Source organism: Pseudorasbora parva, chromosome 20, assembly GCF_024679245.1.
Source record: "Pseudorasbora parva isolate DD20220531a chromosome 20, ASM2467924v1, whole genome shotgun sequence".
In the NCBI taxonomy this organism is placed as follows: Eukaryota; Metazoa; Chordata; class Actinopteri; order Cypriniformes; family Gobionidae; genus Pseudorasbora; species Pseudorasbora parva.
In genome coordinates, this window is record NC_090191.1 from 2,857,045 (window position 1) to 2,878,498 (window position 21,454).

General features: G+C 40.7%; 1 pseudogene; it reads left to right on the forward strand.

The window, feature by feature from the left end:
• The first annotated feature begins 11,090 nt into the window (after positions 1–11,090).
• LOC137049415 (gastrula zinc finger protein XlCGF57.1-like) lies at positions 11,091–20,913 on the forward strand (annotated as a pseudogene).
• The last annotated feature ends 541 nt before the right edge of the window (positions 20,914–21,454 follow it).

A 21,454-nucleotide genomic window follows, 5' to 3' on the forward strand; every position in this document is an offset into this window, starting at 1 on the left:
ACAACCAGTCTGTGGTTATTCTTATGAACTTTTATTAAGTCTCAGAGTGATTTTTTTCTAAAGATTACCTATATTGTACACAATTTAGTTATATCAATATATTAGCAACCTGACCAGTGCATTCGAACTCGAGAAAACCACGTCTGACATCATTTAATAGCAGGTGAGGTCAATTTATGGTTCTTGTGGATCATTAGGATGAATAAAATGTTTTAGTTTGTTTGTTTTAGTTTTTTACCGTGGTTTACAAATTCAACATGGCGCCCAACTTGGGGCTCGATTTTGCTTATATAAAAGGTTCAAATCAGGGCTGGACTGGTAATCTGGCATACCGGCCATTTTCCCGGTGGGCCGACGCACTTTGGGGCCGATACAAGGTTATTATTAAAAAATTTATTTAAGCGAATGAAACTGAAAAAAAATGAATATCCGCAAAGCGCAGCTGCTGACGAACCTATGTTTCTGCGTTTCTGCTGCTCAATGAGGAGACGAACGACACTTTGACTGTGAACAGCCGTGAGCGTTTAAATACATGACGAGGTGAAGGGGAAAACGGCAATACACACAACTAAAAACTTGTCATTTTAGCACAACCACAACTTACCTTGCAGCTAGCCTACTACAGTAAATAAATAAGGTATTTTGCAAGAAATGTATTTATTAAAAACTTTGATATTATTACTTACATTAAATTAGCAGAATATAAATTACTTTTATGGAGGCTGTTTTCATATTTTTTTACATGTATTTACAATATTTTTTATTACAAATTCAATAGACTATTATATATGGTTTATATGTTTTAAAAATGGTAATGAAGAGCATAGTTTTACCTGTGACTACTATAATCTTACAGTTAAATGAAACTGGCCTAGAGTTAAACTCAGTTAAATGTGATTATAATTAAACAAAACAGCTTTAAAGCTTGGATCCCTCTAATGAAATATGAAATTTCTAATGAAATTTTACTTAATTATATTTCAATGAGAACCTCATAAAAAATAGATATCAGTGACTTACATAAAATTGGGTGTTAAATCTTGAAAAATATGATTGTTTTTAAAAAGGTACTTCAACCCAAAAATGTGACCATTTACTCACTCTAATGTAATTCCAAACCTGAATTAATTTATTTATGTGTAACATACAGAAAATCATTAGATTTTTTTTTGTTTTGTTCATAGAATATTCAATGGTAGCCTAACCAAAATGGCTTGGTTGTCAACATTCTTCAGTTATCTTCTTTTGTGTTTCATGGAAGAGAAAAAGTCATACAGGTTTGGAATGACATGAGTAAATGATGACAGAATTTAATAGCGGGGGGGCCCCCTGGTTTGTGATATATGTCTAAAGACAACAACGATTGAAAATAAGCTTCTAATACGAGGCAGAATGGACAATCAAACACTGACCATAATTCTCGTAGCTGAGGATACGGTAGGGAAATTGATATGGTCAAGTACCACAACAGCAAGATGTGGTTATGCAGATATACCCTGGGAAGTGGTCAAACAGACCGTGATACATTTAAGGGTGATGGAAGGAACTGAACCTCCGACCTGCATCTACTCCAATAAAGGAGAAAAAGATGATAACCGATCTGACCAAGATGGATTCAGCAAGTGGTGAGTGGAGAAATGTTATTGCTAGTAACAATCTTCGCATGGACCAACAGGAGGAACAGTTACTCGCTACAAGTTACTTGCAGAACCCGGCTGACCAGGGAGGAGAAGGCTTATCGGAGGAGTAATGGAATGTGTTTGTACTGTGGAGCGCATGGTCACTTTGTCTCAAACTGTTCGGTAAAAACCAGAGTCCGTCAATAGATTTGAGGTTATGGGCGGTACTTCCTTTGAGAAATCCTCTTCTTCTACTCTCCTCCCGGTCAGACTACAATGGGCCTCTTTTTCTCACACCTGTCAGGCGTTAGTGGACTCAGGAGCGGAGTGGAGGTTTATCGATGCGGCCCTGGCTGCTCGGCTCAAGATTCCGGTGGTGGATTGTCCCAGACCCATTTGGGTTCAGGCACTGAACGGCCAGAACATGCCTTCGGTCACTCGCTGTACGGTTCCCATCAAGCTTGTGACTTCTGGTAACCACACAGAGGAGATCAGAATGTTTTTAATGGGTTCTCCACGGGTTTCGGTGGTGTTGGGTCATCCATGGTTGTCCCTTCATAATCCCCACTTTGACTGGCAGAATAGCACTGTTCGGGGTTGGAGAAGTTTTTGTCATGCGTCATGTTTAGTGTCTGCTTGTTCTTCCATGTTGTGTTCTGTGCTTCAGGAGGAGTTCACCTGGACCTGAAGGAGGTGTTCAGTAAGTCTCGGGCTGCTTCTCTTCCTCCACATCAACCCTATGACTGTGCCATAGAGTTATTGCCAGGTACGTCTCCGCCTAAGGGCAGATTGTACTCGCTTTCTGCTCCAGAAAGGGAGGTCATGGAAAAATATATTTCTGATTCTTGAACAGGCACGATCATCCGCCCTTCCTCTTCTCCTGCGTGTGCGGGGTTCTTATTCGTTGGTAAGAAGGATGGTTCTCTGCTGCCTTGCATCGACTATCGGGGGCTGAATAACATCACGGCAAATAATACCTATCCTTTGCCACTGATGTCTTCAGCTTTCGAGCGGCTGCAGGAAGCTTCCTTTTTTACGAAGTTAGATCTCCGCAACGCTTATCATTTGGTCCGCATTAGGCAGGGGGATGAATGGAAGACTGCGTTTAATACCCCCAGGGGGCACTTTGAATATCTGGTCATGCCTTTCGGGCTGTCCAATACTCCCGCGGTCTTCCAGTTCATATATATGTTTACCTGGATGACATATTGATTTTTTCTTTGTCTCTCCAGGAACATATTCAGCATGTCAGACAAGTGCTTCAGAGGCTGTTAGAGAATGGGCTTTTTGTCAAGGCGGATAAATGCTTTTTTCATGCACAGTCGGTCCCGTTCTTGGGGTTTATCGTATCGCCTGAGGGAGTGTGCATGGATCCCGATAGGATTCAGGCTGTGGTAGATTGGCCAACCCCAGATCCCGCAAGGTCCTGCAGAGGTTCCTGGGGTTTGCCAATTTTTACCAGCGTTATATTCGTGACTACAGCCAACTAGCCGCTCCTCTGACTGCCTTGACCTCCACCAGGGTGATGTTCAGGTGGTCGAGTACAGCTAAAGCTCCCATCCTGGTGACCCCTGATCCTTCACGTCAGTTTGTGGTGAAGGTCGACGCGTCAGAGGTGGGTGCTGGTGCGGTTCTTTCCCAGCGCTCTTCCGCGGACGGTAAGCTGCACCCCTGCGCGTATTATCTCATTGATTGTCACCAGCCGAACGTAATTACGATATTGGTAACAGAGAGTTGTTGGCAGTTAAGTTGGCCTTGGAAGAGTGGCATCATTGGTTAGAGGGTTTGGGGGTTCCTTTTATTGTCTGGACCAAACACAAAAACCTAGAGTACATTAGATCCGCTAAACGCCTGAACTCTAGGCAGGCTAGGTGGGCTCTTTTTTTTCCCGTTGTGGTCGTCTGGGAGATCGAGTCGAAGGTCCACACTGCCTTACAAGGGGTAACGCCTCCGTCCAGTTGGCCACCGAGTCGTCGTTTTGTGCCTGAGAACTTGCGGCCAGACTTTATCCGTTGGGGTCACTGTTCCAAGATTGCTTGTCATCCAGGAGTTAATCGCACCATGTTTTTGATTAAACAACGGTTTTGGTGGCCTTCTATGGCTCAAGACATTCACGATTTTGTTTTGGCCTGCTCCGTTTGCGCTGTTGGTAAGACTTCCAATTGACCTCCAGCGGGACTCCTTCAGCTGCTGTCTGTCCTTTCGAGACCCTGGTCCCATATTTCTCTAGATTTTATCACTGCCCTCCCCAGGGCAACACAGTGGTTTTAACCATGGTGGACCGGTTCTCGAAGGTGGCTCATTTCATTCCCCTGCCCAAATTACCGTCTGCCAGGGAGACGGGTTACTGTCATTGACCATGTCTTTCGCATTCATGGCCTCCCAAAAGATGTGGTTTCTGACAGGGGACCCCAATTTGTGTCCAAATTTTGGAGGGAATATTGTCGTTTACTGGGGGCAAGTGTCAGTTTTTCCTCTGGTTATCATCCTCAGAGCAACAGTCAAACTGAGAGGGCCAACCAAGATTTAGAACGATTGTTGCAATGTTTAGTGACTCAGAACCCTTCCTCCTGGAGCCAGCAGCTCTCTTGGGTTGAGTATGCGCATAACTCGTTACCAGTATCATCCACGGGCCTCACTCCGTTTGAGAGTAGTATAGGGTACCAGCCACCTGTTTTTCCGAGCTTGGAATCCAAAGTCGCGGTCCCCTCCGCCCATACCTTTGTCCAGAGGTGTTATCACACTTGGAGAAAAGCTAGAACAGCTCTCCTCCGGGTGCGAGAGCGCACTAAGGCTCAGGCCGATTGCCACCGGTCAAGGCCTCCCAAATACGTCGATGGACAAAAAGTGTGGCTTTCTACTCTTAACAATCCTCTCCGCACCGTCTGTAATAAACTGGATCCCAAATGTATTGGCCCGTTCACTGTCACTAAGATCCTTAATCCAGTGACAGTCTGCCTCAAACTTCCTCCGGCGTACAGGAGAATTCATCCGGAATTTCATGTCTCCAAGCCAAGCCTGTTTTTGTTCCCCCATTAATCCGCCTGTCCTGCTCCCCCTGAGTTGAAGTTCTTGCTCTGGGACTGGAAGTTCCTGTTCATGATCCTGTCTTCTGCCGAAGTGGATGTTTATATCAGTGTGGAGTTCTTGTCTGCATCTTTGTTCAAGATCTGCCCATTGTAGTCCCTGTGCTGCCAAGGACCATCGTGTGCACCCTATTCTGTGACATGTTACCTGACATTGAACGTTCTGCTTTATTCCTTTAAATAAAGGATTTGTACTTGTACTCGAATCCTGAGTTTTCCTGACAATTATAAAACGAATAACCTTGTCAAATGACTATCGTTTTAACTTATATGGTGGAGAAGGTGACGTTTGCTAGAAGGTTCGAGTGAACGATCTAAGCAAAATATCTACGGTTGTATTTTGTAATACAAAATAATATTACCCTTTGTCATTAGACACTATTTAGTTTTGTATGGTACTTGGTGTTTCCTATTGTTACTGTAAGCATGCGTTATCTGGACAATGCTGAATCTCTAAGAAACGTTCTTATTTAATCAGAAATTGTTTAAAAAGTCAATAAGTCGATAAATTGCTACTTACTGCTTGCAGGAATATAGTTGTAATTGCGTCACTGTTGGGTTTATGTTGAGAAGCACTTTTTTTCCGTTGTGTTATGGATTAACGAGATTTACATAAGAAGTAGGAGGGAATGATGTTTGAGACTCATAGTATGTGATGTCCATGTACTGAACTCTTATTATTTCACCATGGCAAGGTTAATTCAATATTTCCTTCTAGGGCCATTCCAAGACCATGTTGGCCGAAATCAAGTAGGCAGGTTGAAAATTTGAACACATTAGACCACATTTAGAGGTTAAATCACCAATAACCGAAGAAGAATTAGAATGCCCTCTTTTTATTAGCATTACTGGAATGATGGCTCCAAATAAAAGCGCAATATCGAGTTGTGGAAAAGGTAAATTAATGACACTTGCGACGCAAGTGCAGGCTAAAGTAACAACCATTGGTTCCATTCCAGACTCACTGTTGTGTATGGAACGAGAAACTGGAACAGTGAGACTGGGGGAAATTCCTCAAAGTAAATGTAATCAAACATACCATCATTGTGAGATAAAAAAAAATATGCCATGTTGTATGAATTGTCTTTTGCATTATGGAACATCTAATATGACTCAGTGTTCTAAAGAAACACCCCGTCCTATATCTACTATGATTCCTTATGGATGGGCTTATCATTTTATTGAAGATATGTTATCGTTCCTGTGTACTTATGCCAGGTCAAAATTGCCATAGATATGCTCCTGTCACGGTTCATGAATCCGCTTTCTCTCTCTCGTCTTTTGTTACGTCTGTGGGCGTGGTCACTGATCAGCAGCGCCAGCTGGTTCTCATCATTGTGTGTCTTTATACAGTATGTGCAGTAACTGGTGTCTCATGTTGTCAGATTGTTGTGGTTCCCAGGTGTGCGTGCGTGTGTGTTCCTGCTCAGTTCCCGCGCTGTTTCTGGTTCCTGGAGTTTGCTCATTATTCGTCATGCGCTGTCGTCTGGGTTGTTCCACTACATCAGGATTCGAAAACCATCTAAGCTTCACCTCACATGATTGGGAGCACCTTCCCCCGCTGTCCACCGAGGTCCCTGCGCCCATTCTGGCTTGTGACTGTTTGACCCACTGTGTTTGTCTTTTACCGGCTTCGGCCTTGTATATAATAAAGAGCGTCTTTTGCACTTGCATCCTGAGTCCGTATCTGTTACAGCTCCTGTTTCACGTGGAACTAGAGCTCGTTGGGTTTGTGGACATAGTCTACACCAGGGCTATTCAAATCTTACCCTGGAAGGCCAATGCAGTGCAGAGTTTAGCTCCAACCTTAATCAAGCACACCTGAAAATGCTCATCAATGTCTCCAGGATCATTAGAAAATCACAGGTGAGTGTGTTTGATCAGGGTTGGAGCTAAACTCTGCAGTGCATTGGCCCTCCAGGGTAAGATTTGAATAGCCCTGGTCTACACAATTCTTCCAGAAGATTGGAGTGGAAGATGTGCTCTAGTAACTTTGGAAGAATATTCCATGGCAGTGTTGGGCAGTAGCATCGCTACAAGTACTGACGCTACTAGCTTAACTACATTTTTCAGTAGTGTGGTGGTAGCGTCGCTGTTTTCTCAATGAAATAGCTTTTCAGTAGCGAAGCTCTTCTGTTGATCAAGTAGTGCGGTAGCGTCCACACAAGCTAACGTTACATTTTCCCAAGCATTTCTGAGGATCAAGCTCAAATTGTAAACACAACTGATAAGAACGCGGATATACTTCACTTTCTACTTTCCTTTCTGCCTCGCGCAGACGCGCACATATGCGCGCGCGAGCCTTTCAAAGTACTCATTTGGCAGTGAGCGCGTAAAGACGGGATAGGTGCGTGCACAGTCACATCTAGTTAACGTTTTTTTTTCTCCTAGTGCTCAATTTGCTGTTGCATGCGCATCGCCCGCGCGCTGATAAAAGAGAAACGGCAAAGTTTTAAAATCTATTGTGTCTCTTGAATAAACACCTCTTGTTAAAAGTATCGGGGTCCAGCCTGGCCACCTCTGGATATGAATGAATGAATGAAACTTGTTTCATGTGTGTGTGAGACACACACACACACACACACACACACACACACACACACACACACACACACACACACACACACACACACACACACACAGGCTGTTTTTTTGTTTTTTTTTGCCATGTTGGTACTGTTTGGAGCAGGTCTTAATTGTTTTGCTACTGTACTTTCTGGACTGGACTTTTTTGCACAATTGAGTTGTAAATTAATTTACAGTTTGTCCTGCAAAAGTCTAAATTGAGCATAAATGCAAACACACAATTGTGTATGCATATCATGCACATACAGATGAACATACACACCCACACACACACTCTCTCGACACCAGGGGCCTATTGCACAATACTAGGATAAGGGATGAAGGCGGGATATTTTGGTGATCCTGGCTCAATTTATCCACTAATAAGCAGTTATCTTTCATTATCGCTCTCGTTCTTGGTATGAGTTTGCCTTCAGGGCACGTTTACATGACAGCTGTGTACTAAATTTTGCATAAAAATGACAAGATCACCAAGATATCCCAGCTTAATCCCATATCCTAGTTTTGTGCAATAGGCCCCTGGTTTTGTTAATATTATGGATCACATGTTTTTGTATAACTAAAAAAAAATGTGTGTCTATATGCTTGACTTTTATTGATCACTGAAATAGAACTGATAGGAATGAAGTTGATTCAATATAAAATTAAATAAATAAAAAGTAGCTTAGATGTAGTAAACTACTTTTTTCAAGTTGCTGTAGCTTAGCTTGCTACATTTCCCAGGGGTTAGCTTCAGTGTAGTGAAGCTTAATTTAATGTAAAGTAACTGGTAGCTTAGCTCACTACATTTTCCAAGTAGCTTGCCCAACACTGTTCCATGGTTATTAGACCAAACAAACCAGATGTCATGATAAAACAAAAACAGAAAAAGAAACACTCCCTCTCTGGCTGTAGTTCAACTGGTAGTTTGAGCAGAGATAATCCAGTTCCAACACAGCATCGACTGTGAACTGGTACTGAAAAATTCTTTGAATCACTGTTTCCATGGGTAGGTACTGCTAGTCTTCAGATTGAAGTAGAGTTTACAAGATATTAATTAATGTCATTTATCAGTTCTACAAGAGACACATTCGTTTCCAACAGGAACCTCAGGGCTTTGTTTGACTGCCCTGCAAAACAGACTGGTCTTAGATTAGTTAATTGTGTCGAGAGGAGGAGTGTGTGTTATGGTTGGACCTTCTTGTTGTACCTATATTCAAGAGAATGACGCAGATGGTCATTTAATCTCAGAGGGTTTACAAAATTTGAAAACTATAGCGTGAGATCAGGACTTTTATTTTGTAGTGGAGATGTGACGTCATAAGGCTGCGCCGCGCTCCTGCATCTGTTGTGATTCTGCTGAAGAAAGGTTTGTGTTTTAAGCTTTTAAAGTGTTTAAATCAATAAAAACTGTTCAGGCAATGTTATAGTTTCACCAAGAACAGTTAAATGAATGTTTGATTATTGAACTTAACATTATAATGTGTTATTAACATTTATGAACTTTTTCATTCACACGTGTCACAGAAAAGATGCATCTCATTTGTCTCTATATATCATGAATCAGTTTATCATAAACATGGAGAGTAAATTATCACATGTAAATACAATATACGCAATAAATTCACTATTATCCACAAATAATAAAACATTTATCAAACACAAAGAATTGGTATCAAAATAATATAGTGCCAAATCACGGACACAGTAGCACTCCTAGAGATGATAGCACAAACATAAAAAAATATATAATTTACGCATGATTGCTATTTGATCAGCTTTTAGCCATTCCTTTAGTTTCTGTTTAAATGTTGAGTAATTTACTCTAAATAACCCGTTACCAGGGAAAGTAACTATTTGCGTTACTGTAAAAAAAAAAAAGTTGCTATAAGTAAAAATTTTGATTTTTTAAAAACCAGTTAAAGTAAGTTGAAATGAGTAGAACAGACAAGTGTTTGTACATAACTTTCGATATTTTTTGCCAGTGTTGATCAAGTTAAATTATTATTATAAAACATTCTACACTAATCTACACTATTTTAATGTTGCTGTGGGACAATGTGAGAGACACATATCAAATTCAATACATTATTGTAAATATTAGTAATATAGTGGAACAATAAAACTAAATAGGTTGTTCAGAACTGTAATATTTTATTGCACAGTCCCCAACTGGCCATCAAATAAATCTAAAAATAAATTATGCTCCTTATGAAAAGTATACCAAAAATAGAAAATAATAATAATAATAATACATATATTAGCCTAATTTACATAGCCTAGACTCTTTGTAGTGCACATTAAAATTCGAAAACTCTCACACAACTGGTAGAGAGTAACTGGTAGACATACTGTAGCCTGCTTTAAGTATTCTCTTCCTCACAAAAGTAAATAGTTTAACAAGAAGTGCTCTCAAGTCTTGTTTGTATGGCTGTTGTACAGGCTTATATCTAGATATTATTTTGTTAAATTCTGTCTGGGCGAGAAGCGTTTGCGGTGGAGAAAATCCTAGTTTTGTTTGCTTTAATGTCGTAGCTCTGTTTCCTCCTTTGGTAGCGGAGCTCACGTTATCCTTTGCGTTCACCGACGTGGAGAGACTCTTCCTGGGCATAAGTTGCACATTACATAAACATTCTTACCTTTCACCTCAACGAGGGAAAAGTAGTGCTTATACTTCCAGTTTGCGAAAGCTACCTTTGAAGTCATTGGACATGCCATCGGTCTGACTCCTGGACCTGGTTGCATGCGCGTGCGTGTGTCTGTCTAAGCCAATCATGAATCATCATCATCAGTTGTGGTTGACTCCCACCCACCTATCATAATCAGTTATGTGTACATCACCCACCTCCCAACGCGCACGCACGCACTAACACCCAAGGTGCAGATCCACTTGTCCGTGCAACATTTCTGTTGCGCCGCGCTCCACTTTATTCCTATGGGTGACGTCAAGCTACTTTAACGCGTCCGCATTGCATTCCGGGAAGGCAGCGCTGCATTTGAACCGATTTTAACGCACAAATGACGGGAAGCGTCACAACATCAATCTTCAGTCGTGTCGCAAAAGTGCATCTCCACGGACAGACACACACACACAGCTGCATGTCCGCTGACAGACAGCGCGCCTGTTCGGATGAAAACCGCTTCAGGGAGCTCAATTATAGTAACATCGCATTAAATTCTCAGTAACTGTAACGGTGTTGTAACAAGGGAAACAGTAATTTGTTTGATTACTCATTACTGTAAAAATGACTCAAAATTAAGAGTTTTTGCTTAATAAGCAAATTAATCTGTCAGTTTTTTGCAGATGCAAAATCTTTTGCTAATTTTGGTTAGCAAAATAATCTTGTTTTCTGTTTGAATAAAAATTATATTTCTCATCCCACTAGCAGACTATTTAGCTTGTTTTAAGCAAATACTCACTTCATTTTGAGTTGTTTTTTCCCAAAACAAGACAATTATTTTTGCTTTTATCTAGTAAATAATATTTGTTTTAAGAATTTTTAGATATGTGGACTATAAACAAGACAAAAAAAAATACTAAGTAAGAAAAGCATTTTTTGCAGTGTAAGGTTCTCACTGAAGTGTAATCTATTAAATGTAATCTAAAGATGAATAAATGTAGCATAAAATGTCTTAATATGAACCTACTATATAAATCGTTATCTTTTATTAATTTGTAGTTTTTAGAGAGTTTGTTGTTGTGGAATCAGGTCATTTAAGGCCATTAACTCTGACTCTCACTGACTCTCTTACCAGTGACTGAACTACTGATTTAGTTTGGATGTGTTTTTTATTTCTGTGATTATTCTTATCTCAAAGATGGCGTTTATTAAAGAGGAGAGTGAAGACGTGAAGATTGAAGAAACATTGAGAGTCAAACATGAAGAAACTGAGGACCAAACAAAGATGGTGTTTATTAAAGAGGAGAGTGAAGACGTGAAGATTGAAGAAACATTGAGAGTCAAACATGAAGAAACTGAGGACCAAACAAAGATGGCGTTTATTAAAGAGGAGAGTGAAGACGTGAAGATTGAAGAAACATTGAGAGTCAAACATGAAGAAACTGAGGAACAAACAGGTTGGTTTCATTCTCAAAGCTGAACTCACTCATTTGATCCGTATTCAAATGTCAATTTTCAATTTCAAATTAGCTTTATTAGCCTGGCTGTGTATCAAAGTATTGCCAAATCATTAACATATTATATATAAATAATAATAATAATAAAAACATTTACTTGCCCAATTGGCACTAAGGGGCATAAGGTGTGCCAAGAAACATCCCCCACACCATTACACCACCACCACCAGCCTGCACAGTGGTAACAAGGCATGATGGATCCATGTTTTCAATCCGTTTACGCCAAATTCTGAATGTCTTAACAGAAATCGAGACTCATCGGACCAGGCAACATTTTTCCAGTCTTCAAATGTCCAATTTTGGTGAGCTTGTGCAAATTGTCGCCTCTTTTTCCTATTGGTAGTGGATATGAGTGGTACCCGGTGGGGTCTTCTGCTGTTGTAGCCTATCCCACTACATGTGTGTTGTGGCTTCACAAATGCTTTGCTGCATACCTCGGTTGTAACAAGTGGTTATTTCAGTCAAAGTTGCTCTTCTATCAGCTTGAATCAGTCGGCCTATTCTCCTCTGATCTCTAGCATCAACAAGGCATTTTTGCCCACAGGACTGCTGCAGACTGGATGCTCTTCCCTTTTCACACCATTCTTTGTAAACCCTAGAAATGGTTGTGCGTGACAATCCCAGTAACTGAGCAGATTGTGAAATACCCAGACCGGCCCATACGGCAACAAAAACCATGCCACGCTCAAAATCACCTTTCTTTCCCATTCTGACATTCAGTTTGGAGTTCAGGAGATTGTCTTGACCAAGACCACACCCCTAAATACACTGAAGCAACTGGCATGTGATTGGTTGATTAGATTATTGCATTAATGAGAAATTGAACAGGCGTTCCTAATAATCCTTTAGGTGAGTGTATATATTGATACTGTCACATGTAGCATAGTAAATAAGTCAATCAATTCCATCTAAAGAAGTGATTAAATGAAGCAGGTATCTCTATGGTTAACTGTCTTTAACATTGTGAATGGCTAACACATATTGTGCCCTGTGTGCAGCTTTGCTCGCATCTTCTCCAAGCATGCAGGACATTTTTCAGTATCAGTGAATGATGGAGTCAGTGTTTCAGTCTCGACGAGTCAAACCACGAACGCTGTACTGAGTGATGAAATTGGACTTGGAATCTCATTTGTTTCTGGAAGAAAGCACTGAATGCAACAGAGAAAAATAAAATAAAAATAAAAATGTCCATGTAATTAGATTTCACAAGCTTAATTCCTATCGACCAGCTCACTTAGCACAGCACTCGTGGCTCGACTCATGGAGACTGTTATCCAAGATGACACCTGTCCGTAAAAGCGTTATGTACTGTCTTAATAAAGTAGCTTCTTATTAAACTGCTTGTACTCTTACAAAGTTCTCAATGCTTCGGTTTGCATGTAGGGAGCCTCATTATGCTGCCGTGTTAGTGTGAGGCTATTTTGAGCCTTGTTAGTGGTATTAACTAGCAATTTAATTTCACTTATCCTTTGCCCCATAGACAAATGTTATAAGCGAATCTGTTTTTAGAGATAAAACTCTTCACATTCGATTTTCATGAAAACCCATCCCAGAGAATGATCTACTCGGTAACCATCTGCTAATAACCCCTAGGGTCATTTCTCACCGGTGTTGTCCTTTAAGCCCATATCATGGCATTTCTGCAGAAATACTTGAAAAGATTTAAATGTTTTTATACCTGAAAACGAAATGAATGTTATGAGCTGAGCTGAACAATAAGTGCAAACATTTTTAATTTCGAATCTAAAGTTCACTGAACAACATTTTCTTCTTGCTACCACAATGCTGGCAATTCAACCACAGAATACTAACACTTATTTACCTCTATTCATTTTCAAGAAAGCACTTCATGCTAAAGTGACTTTTGCTCTGTTACGCTTTCCCCTGGTTAGGTCACCTGTGACACTGAAAACTCTCTCTGCAAAAGCTTGCGAAGCCGGCATTGCTAACAGATCTAATGCTAATTGTTTCAATCTGTGATAAAATGTGTCACATTTCCCAAGCCAAAACTGGATTCCCTAATCACAAGTAATAGGCTGTGAGAGCTCCTCCTTATACTTGCTTAGGTGCTGCCTTAGGCTTTGCACGGCATTTGGACAGAAAACTGAAGACTGGCTGCCTTGAGGAGGAGGAGGATGGTGGTTCAGGGTCAGGCTCTGGTCCATTCAGTTCCTCCACATCATCATCAGGGTGAGTCTCTTGACTCTGAGTGCACTGGACCACATACCCCTCTGCCTGCTTAAAACGTCCCCAAACACTGTTATCAGCCACATCAAGGAGAGTATCACACACAGTAGGGTTGAGAAAGAAAGCAGCGGCAACAAGTGGAGAGAACTTTTCATCTGATGAATCCAATACCCGGGCAAAGCGCTGGTTTAAATTTACTTTCATTTTTCGTGCTAGAGTGGCAAAATCCCGATGATTTGCAAATCTAAGAGGGCAGGGACGATCAGTGACATAGACATTGTGTCACTCTGAAGAGTCTGTGTGTTCGTCAAAAGGCAACATGAGTTCATGCAATGAGCTGAGCTTCTGCCACTCACTAGAAAGTAAGTTGTCCCACCCCATCTCGTTCGCTATTTCACAAAGAGGTTCTTTAACTTTGAGGAGTCGTGCAATCATGTAATATATACTTGACCAGTGCGTGGGACAATCATTCACCACAATTCGGCCACACTTATCCAAAATCTTCTGTGTTGCAACAGATGACTTGCGAAAGAGCTTCACAATTGATCGTGCTTTGTCAAGGATTCGCTTCACACTTGCCTCCTTGTTTAGCATGTGGACCACAAGCTGCAGCGTGTGAACCACACATGGCATCCTTTCCATATCCATCTCCATGTTTTGATAGCTACCAAAAAGAAAGTAAAGACATATCAGGTAAATGAGGTAATACATTAACTTACTGTCAAATGAAATTAAGAATAAAAGTGTGTAACCGATGGTCTTCAGTCTTCTTATCTGAATCACTTTTACTTCGGGGGGACTCCTCTTGATCATCTGAGCTAGCCTTTTCTTCTTCTTGTGTAGTGTGTTTAAATGCTGCTACCATATTGCTACCATTGTCCGTTATTACAGTCAGAATTTTGTCATTTGTAATGCTCCATTCCTGCATGCACTTATCCACGCAGGCCTTAATGGACTGGGCAGTGTGTGGATGGACAACTTGTTCAAGAGCGAGCAGGATGTGTTCTGGATTGTTTTGATCAACATAAAAAATCAACAACTTATGCCAAGGAATGATGCAGACAGTCCCTTTTTAGTCCATAAGTCAATTCCAATTGACACTTTACAAGCACCACACAGTCGTTTATCTTTGTTTTCTTTGGCACTGTCAGCTTGTTATCAAATGCTTCTATCATGAGAATAAAGTCCTCATCTTCTACTGTAGTCAGAGGTAACCCTGACCGTCCAATCCATTTTGCAATAGCCTCCTCTTTTACCTGCTGTTCTCTGGCATTGCTTTTGTACTATGTAGTACCTAACAGTGCTTCTGCAATGTTTTGATTAGACATTTTTGCCTTTTTTGCGCTTGGTGCACCGCCTTCATCAGGAGACTTCTGTAGCTGTGACTTAAAAAAGGAAAATAGTTTAAATGTTTATATTATTTATTCATTGCAATCACTTTATTTATGCAAGCAGTAAATATTAAAGCACTAAACGCAAATAAAAGCGTGAAAAAAGTAAATATTTAATAAGTTGGCAGCTAGGTGGATAAAAAAATAAGATTTTATAAGGTATTCATTTGTCTAGCAATACTGTATGTTTTAAATACCCCACAATATTGCTAGATTAGTATGTATAATGATAGGATGTGAACAGTCACGTTTCACATGACTAATCTAGAAATATTTATGATATTGTCAACAAGTGGAACATTATAAAATATACTAAACATTAGTATTAATCAAATTTATATAGCATAATATTATGTATTAGTATGGTGCTCTCATCTAACTTGAAGAAGGGGCTATTTTACAGTACTTTTCAGTTCGTAATATTTAATGCTACAACATTTACCAACTACAGTCTTCCAATTTTGCTTAGCTCAATAAACAAAAGAACATTGTTGTGAATTTACCTTTGAGAAAATGTCCGGGTGGCTCGTTTGTAAATGTCTTTTTAAATTGGTTGTGTTCTTGCCACGAATGATCGCTCCACATGCTTTACACTTTGTTTTGTTTTGTTCGTCATCAAACGTGACGTGAGCCTACACGTCTCCCCTTCTTTTTCTCCCAGCTTTGGACATTTTGTCGCTCTTTTAGACATTGCCTCTTTGAATGCCGTCTTCCCGGGAGCTCAGTCAAATAAGTCAGTCCCTGATTGGTTCTCTTCTCTCGTCCTCGTTTCGCCTGTTCCGTTTTGCCGATTGGTTCTTTTGTTCATCTCTCCCGCCTTCTAATTGGATTTTCGTCAAAGTCTATTTTCGTCTTGTCCTTTATTCGTTGACGATAATGTCAATCAATTTAGTCATAGTTTTAGTCTCCATCAGTAACTTATTTTATAGTTTTCGTTTCGTTTTTGTCCGCAAAAAAATATTTGTGACGAAAATATTTAGTCAACGAAATGAACACTGATTGTCACTATATGATAAATTAAAATAAACTGATAACATCACTGTTTTCTCCAGAACGACTGTACAGCCAAATCAAATTTTGTTGCCTTGTCCTGTTTGACACTGTGAAGCTGCTTTGACACAATCGTGATTGTAAAAGCGATATATAAATAAAGTTTATTGAAAGTTGATTGATTAAAAGTTGTTGTTGCAGCCCTCAACTAATGTTGATCTACCATTCAGTAGTGTTTCGGCATCCGGGTTACCAGATCTGCTCTAGTTACCACAGCTGCAGCTACAAACATTCCTGCTGGATCCTGCAGCCTATCTGGCAACCTCAAGTCATGAGTCAAGAGTTGACTGGAGAGAAGCCTTTCAACTGCCTACAGTGTGGAAAGAGTTTCTGTCGAAAAAGAAACCTTGAGGAACACATGAAAATTCACTCTGGAGAGAAGGCTTACACCTGCCAAGAGTGTGGAAAGAATTTAACTCGAAAACAGCATCTTAAAGCCCACATGAGAGTTCACTCTGGAGAGAAGGCTTACACCTGCCAAGAGTGTGGAAAGAGTTTAACTCGAAAAGAGCATCTTAAAGCCCACATGAAAGTTCACACTGGAGAGAAGCCTTTTACCAGCCTACTGTGTGGAAAGAGTTTTCATCCCTGAAAACAATATATATATATATATATATATATATATATATATATATATATATATATATATATATATTATTTAATATTAAGGAAAATAATATGTTTTGACAAATGATCAAACGTGAAAGATATGAACAGATTCAATATTAGTCGACATCACACACAACTCAACATATTCTTCATGCTTCTGTTCAAATCTCACTGGCTTAAATGCATGTTTCTCTTGTTATTTAAAAGATTTTTTGTCAAATATTTTAGACATCGATCTGATTAAAATCCATGAAAACTACGTGTATGGGAAGTGCCGCTCACTTCCAGTTCTGTGGATGGGGTTCTGTAACTGGTGTGCTGCGGGGCTGCACTGGAAATATCGCCCTCGGACACGCGCATGCCTAATGTATGTCACTGCAATCGTCTTTACCTTCATTACAACTGTCATCCATCAAAACTTTATCCAGTTGAAATGTGTAATGTTAGTTTGCATATCCTGTGTTCATGAAGCGGTTGGTCTGTATTTCACAAAGAGTGATTAGAAACACCTTGGGCTGCCCCGAATCCAATCAATCATTGAGGTAGTTCTTTAATTTATATTTTTTAATTTATATAATTTTTATTTTATTATTTAACGTATCAATAATGAAATTAATGAATTATAGTAATATATTCAAATTCATTTCAAGCTATATCGCGGCCAACCCAGAGGATCACTGAGGCCCCCTAGTGGGCAGCGGCCCACAGGTTGTGTACCACTGTGCTAGACTACAAGGTAGTGGAGGGGTCTGCAGTTAAAAGCTCCTTTAAAGTTACTCCTTTAATTTAGAGGGTGTTCCACACAATATTAAGAATATTGAGCTGAAGCTTGACTTCACAAAATTAAAACGCAAATCGAATTGCAATATTTGTCAGAAAAATCGCAATTAGATATTTTCTCCAAACTATATTCCAAACACTACTTTAATAACACCTCTGGCAGTGTCCTAAACAAATAGAATCCAAACATGATGAGTTTGGAAATTGTCCTAAAGAACTGAAATGGTTACAAATGTAAGGAAAGGTTTTAAGATTAAATGTAATCCCTCTTTATGTAGCTTATCTGGTATAGGATCTAGCTAACATGTTTTTGGTTTTGATGCCTTAAATGTTTTAATATCTTGATGTCTGTTGTTCCCTTTCGAGAGAGGTTCCTCGTATTGCGTATGGAGAAAAACTCCTTTTCTCGAGAATATGAAGCAAAACTTTATTAATAAAGGTATCTATGTAAAGCGCAGTGCAGCTGCACGGCAATAGCCCGGCGCGAGGAGCGCTCTGATTGGCCGAAAAAGGGGCTTATATTAGCATACAGGAGGCTATATAAGACCCTGATTCACCATAGGTGTAAGATTTTATCTGCTTCAGCGACACCGTCGCTGACCTCCGGAATCAAGCAAACCGCCGTCGAAAAGCAACCAGCGGAACATTGTCCTCACTCTTCCTCTTCTCGTTCCGTTGCGCTACCGCCGCGGACAGAAATACTAGAGTAAATAAACAAACTCGAGCTGAAGCTCTCGTCACTATGCCACCGTGCTGAGGAGGCGCCGCGGACAGATGGAGTTTTTCCTCCCTCTTCCTCTTCTCGTTCCGTTGCGCTACCGCCGCGGACAGAGAATACTAGAGTGAATAGGCGAACTTGAGCCGAAGCTCTCGTCACTATGCCGCCGTGCTGAGAAGGCGCCGCGGACAGACTGATTTTTTCCTCACTCTTCCTCTTCTCTCGTTCAGTCGTGCTACCCCCGCGGACAGAGAATACTAGAGAATACTTACACTGCTTCTTTTACCTGCGTCTCAGAGAGAATAAGACGCGAACTTATTCTGCCCAGTCAGAGCATTGACATTGTCTCGAGAGCGCTCCGCCTCCTTCAGGCAGTCGGATCAGCTCTTCATTGCTTCGGTGGCCGCACTAAAGTTTGTGCTGTCATGAAACAGACTCTCACACTGGATAGTGGATGCAATCCCACTAGCATATAGGTCTAGAACCTAACCTGTCCTACAGGCATTAAAGCCCACTCCACTAGAGGCATGGCCTCGTCTTGGGCTTGGTCATGTGGCACTTCCATGGAAGATATCTGTGCGGCGGCAGGCTGGGCCTCTCCGCCCACTTTTATCAGATTCTACAATTTGGAGGTCCCAGCTTACAAGCAGTGCTTTTCTCCGTCTTGGGCTCTATCTGCAGCCCTGGCAACACGATTGCTTATTGCGTTCCGCTTATACTCAATCGTTCATAGCACCATTACACTCTACCATAGTTCCGACTATGTCCGGTCAGGTGTTCAAACGAACCGACTCTTCTGGTTCTTTCATTCTCCTTATGAAGCTCGCCTGCGTCGGTCTCTAAAGGTTTTTTGACTTTCCCTCATTCAGTTGGGGATTTTGGGTCAGTCAGCACGCACGGCGTTTTACATTGTGTTTCCATACGCAATACGAGGAACCTCTCTCGAAAGGGAACGAACTTGGTTACTTTTATAACCTCGGTTCCCTGAGAGAGAGGGAATGTGTATTGCGTTCCGTGCCGTGTTCGTGCTTCTCAGGTGTCGCTTCAGTCGATTTTTAAAACCTGACACCTATGGTGAATCAGGGTCTTATATAGCCTCCTGTATGCAAATATAAGCCCCTTTTTCGGCGGTCTCTCTGGAGCGCCCCCATTGGTTCCCTCCTCTCAGCCGCCTCACCATAGGTTCCTGCAGTTACCGCGGCCCGGCCAATAAGAGTGCTCCTCACGCCGGGCTATTGCCGTGCAACTGCACTGCACTTTACATAGATACCTTTATTAATAAAGTTTTGCTTCATATTCTCGAGAAAAGGAGTTTTTCCCCATACGCAATACTCGTTCCCTCTCTCTCAGGGAACCGAGGTTACGAAAGTAACCGAGTTCATTTTGTGCCATTAAACTGTTTTTTTTTTTGTCTCTTTTTAGATCTGACGGCTCTGAAAGTGGAGAGTCAAGAACTAAATGAAATGGAAGAGAAATATATGAGTGGGCAACATCATGATTTCATAACTGGAGAAAAATAATTTAGTTGCTCACAGACTGAAAAGATGTCCTCACAAAAAATCACTCAAAAGCTAGGAAAGAGATTAATTAAAAAGCGACACCTTAAAGTCCACATGAGAGTTCACACTGGAGAGAAGCCGTTCACCTGCCAACAGTGTGGAAAGAGTTTCACCAAAAAAGGGAGTCTCAGAGTCCACTTTAGAATTCACACTGGAGAGAAGCCTTATACCTGCCAACAGTGTGGAAACAGTTTCACTCAAAAGGGGAGTCTCAACATCCACTTGAGAATTCACACTGGAGAGAAGCCTTTCACCTGCCTACAGTGTGGAAAGACTTTCAATCATAAAGGGCATCTTAAAGCCCACATGAGAGTTCACACTGAAAAGAAGCCTTATACCTGCCCACAGTGTGGAAAGAGTTTCACTCATAAAGTACATTTTAAGGAACACATGAGAATTCACACTGGAGAGAAGCCTTATACCTGCCCACAGTGTGGAAAGAGTTTCACTCATAAAGTATATTTTGAGGAACACTTGAGAATTCACACTGGAGAGAAGCCTTTCAACTGCCTACAGTGTGGAAAGAGTTTCTGTCGAAAAAGAAACCTTGAGGAACACATGAAAATTCACTCTGGAGAGAAGGCTTACACCTGCCAAGAGTGTGGAAAGAATTTAACTCGAAAACAGCATCTTAAAGCCCACATGAGAGTTCACTCTGGAGAGAAGGCTTACACCTGCCAAGAGTGTGGAAAGAGTTTAACTCGAAAAGAGCATCTTAAAGCCCACATGAAAGTTCACACTGGAGAGAAGCCTTTTACCAGCCTACTGTGTGGAAAGAGTTTCACTCATAAAGGAAGACTTGAGGAACACATGAGAACTCACACTGGAGAGACGGCTTTCATCTGCCAACAATGTGGGAAGAGTTTCACCCGAAAAGGAAACCTTGAAGAACACATGAAAATTCACTCTGGAGAGAAGGCTTGCACCTGCCAAGAGTGTGGAAAGAGTTTCAATCGAAAAGGAAGACTTGAGGAACACATGAGAATTCACACTGGAGAGACGCCTTCTTCTAAATGAGTACAAAATCTCCTGATCAAAACACACATGAGGAAGATGGACCTATGGCACCTATGGGCCATCATATTTTTGTGAAAATTATCAAAAACCCTGGAGGTAGATTGCAATTTATAAGGTTGGCGAGAAAATAGTTAATAAGTGGTTTAGGCAATGTGTGAATATGTACTCAGATTAACTTCACTGTAATAAAATTAAATATGGCGAACACAATCCTCTTCTTGTTATTGTCAGTTTAAAGGATCAAAAAAGCCATAATAAATGTATAAATAAAAGGTAGAGGAAGCTATCCGCTAAAAAAATAAAGCAAGCAATTCAGTCAAAACGTACAAAGTCAACGATGATTAAGTTAAATAGCCTAAATATATAAAGTCACAAAACTTCACTTTGCCCTCAGCCAAAATGATTTGCCCAGGAACAAATGATAGATTCATGAGACCAAAGAACACCGTTAGGTCTACACAAGACAATTTATATATCGAATTTAACCACTACAGAGACATCAGATCCAGCGGCAAACGTCAGAAGGACTAGCCAAGGAAAGGCTGTTTTCAGTGAAGTACATGAGCTCTGAGCCTATTAGATGACTGTAATGAAGTTTGTAGATATGGGAAGGAAGGAGGCAAGAACCGGTGAACGTTAAGCATATTTTAATAAAATAAAATAAACAAACTGAAAGTAACTTGGGCAGCTCCTCACAGACGATTGCCTGCACACACATAATGAAATATAAACAAA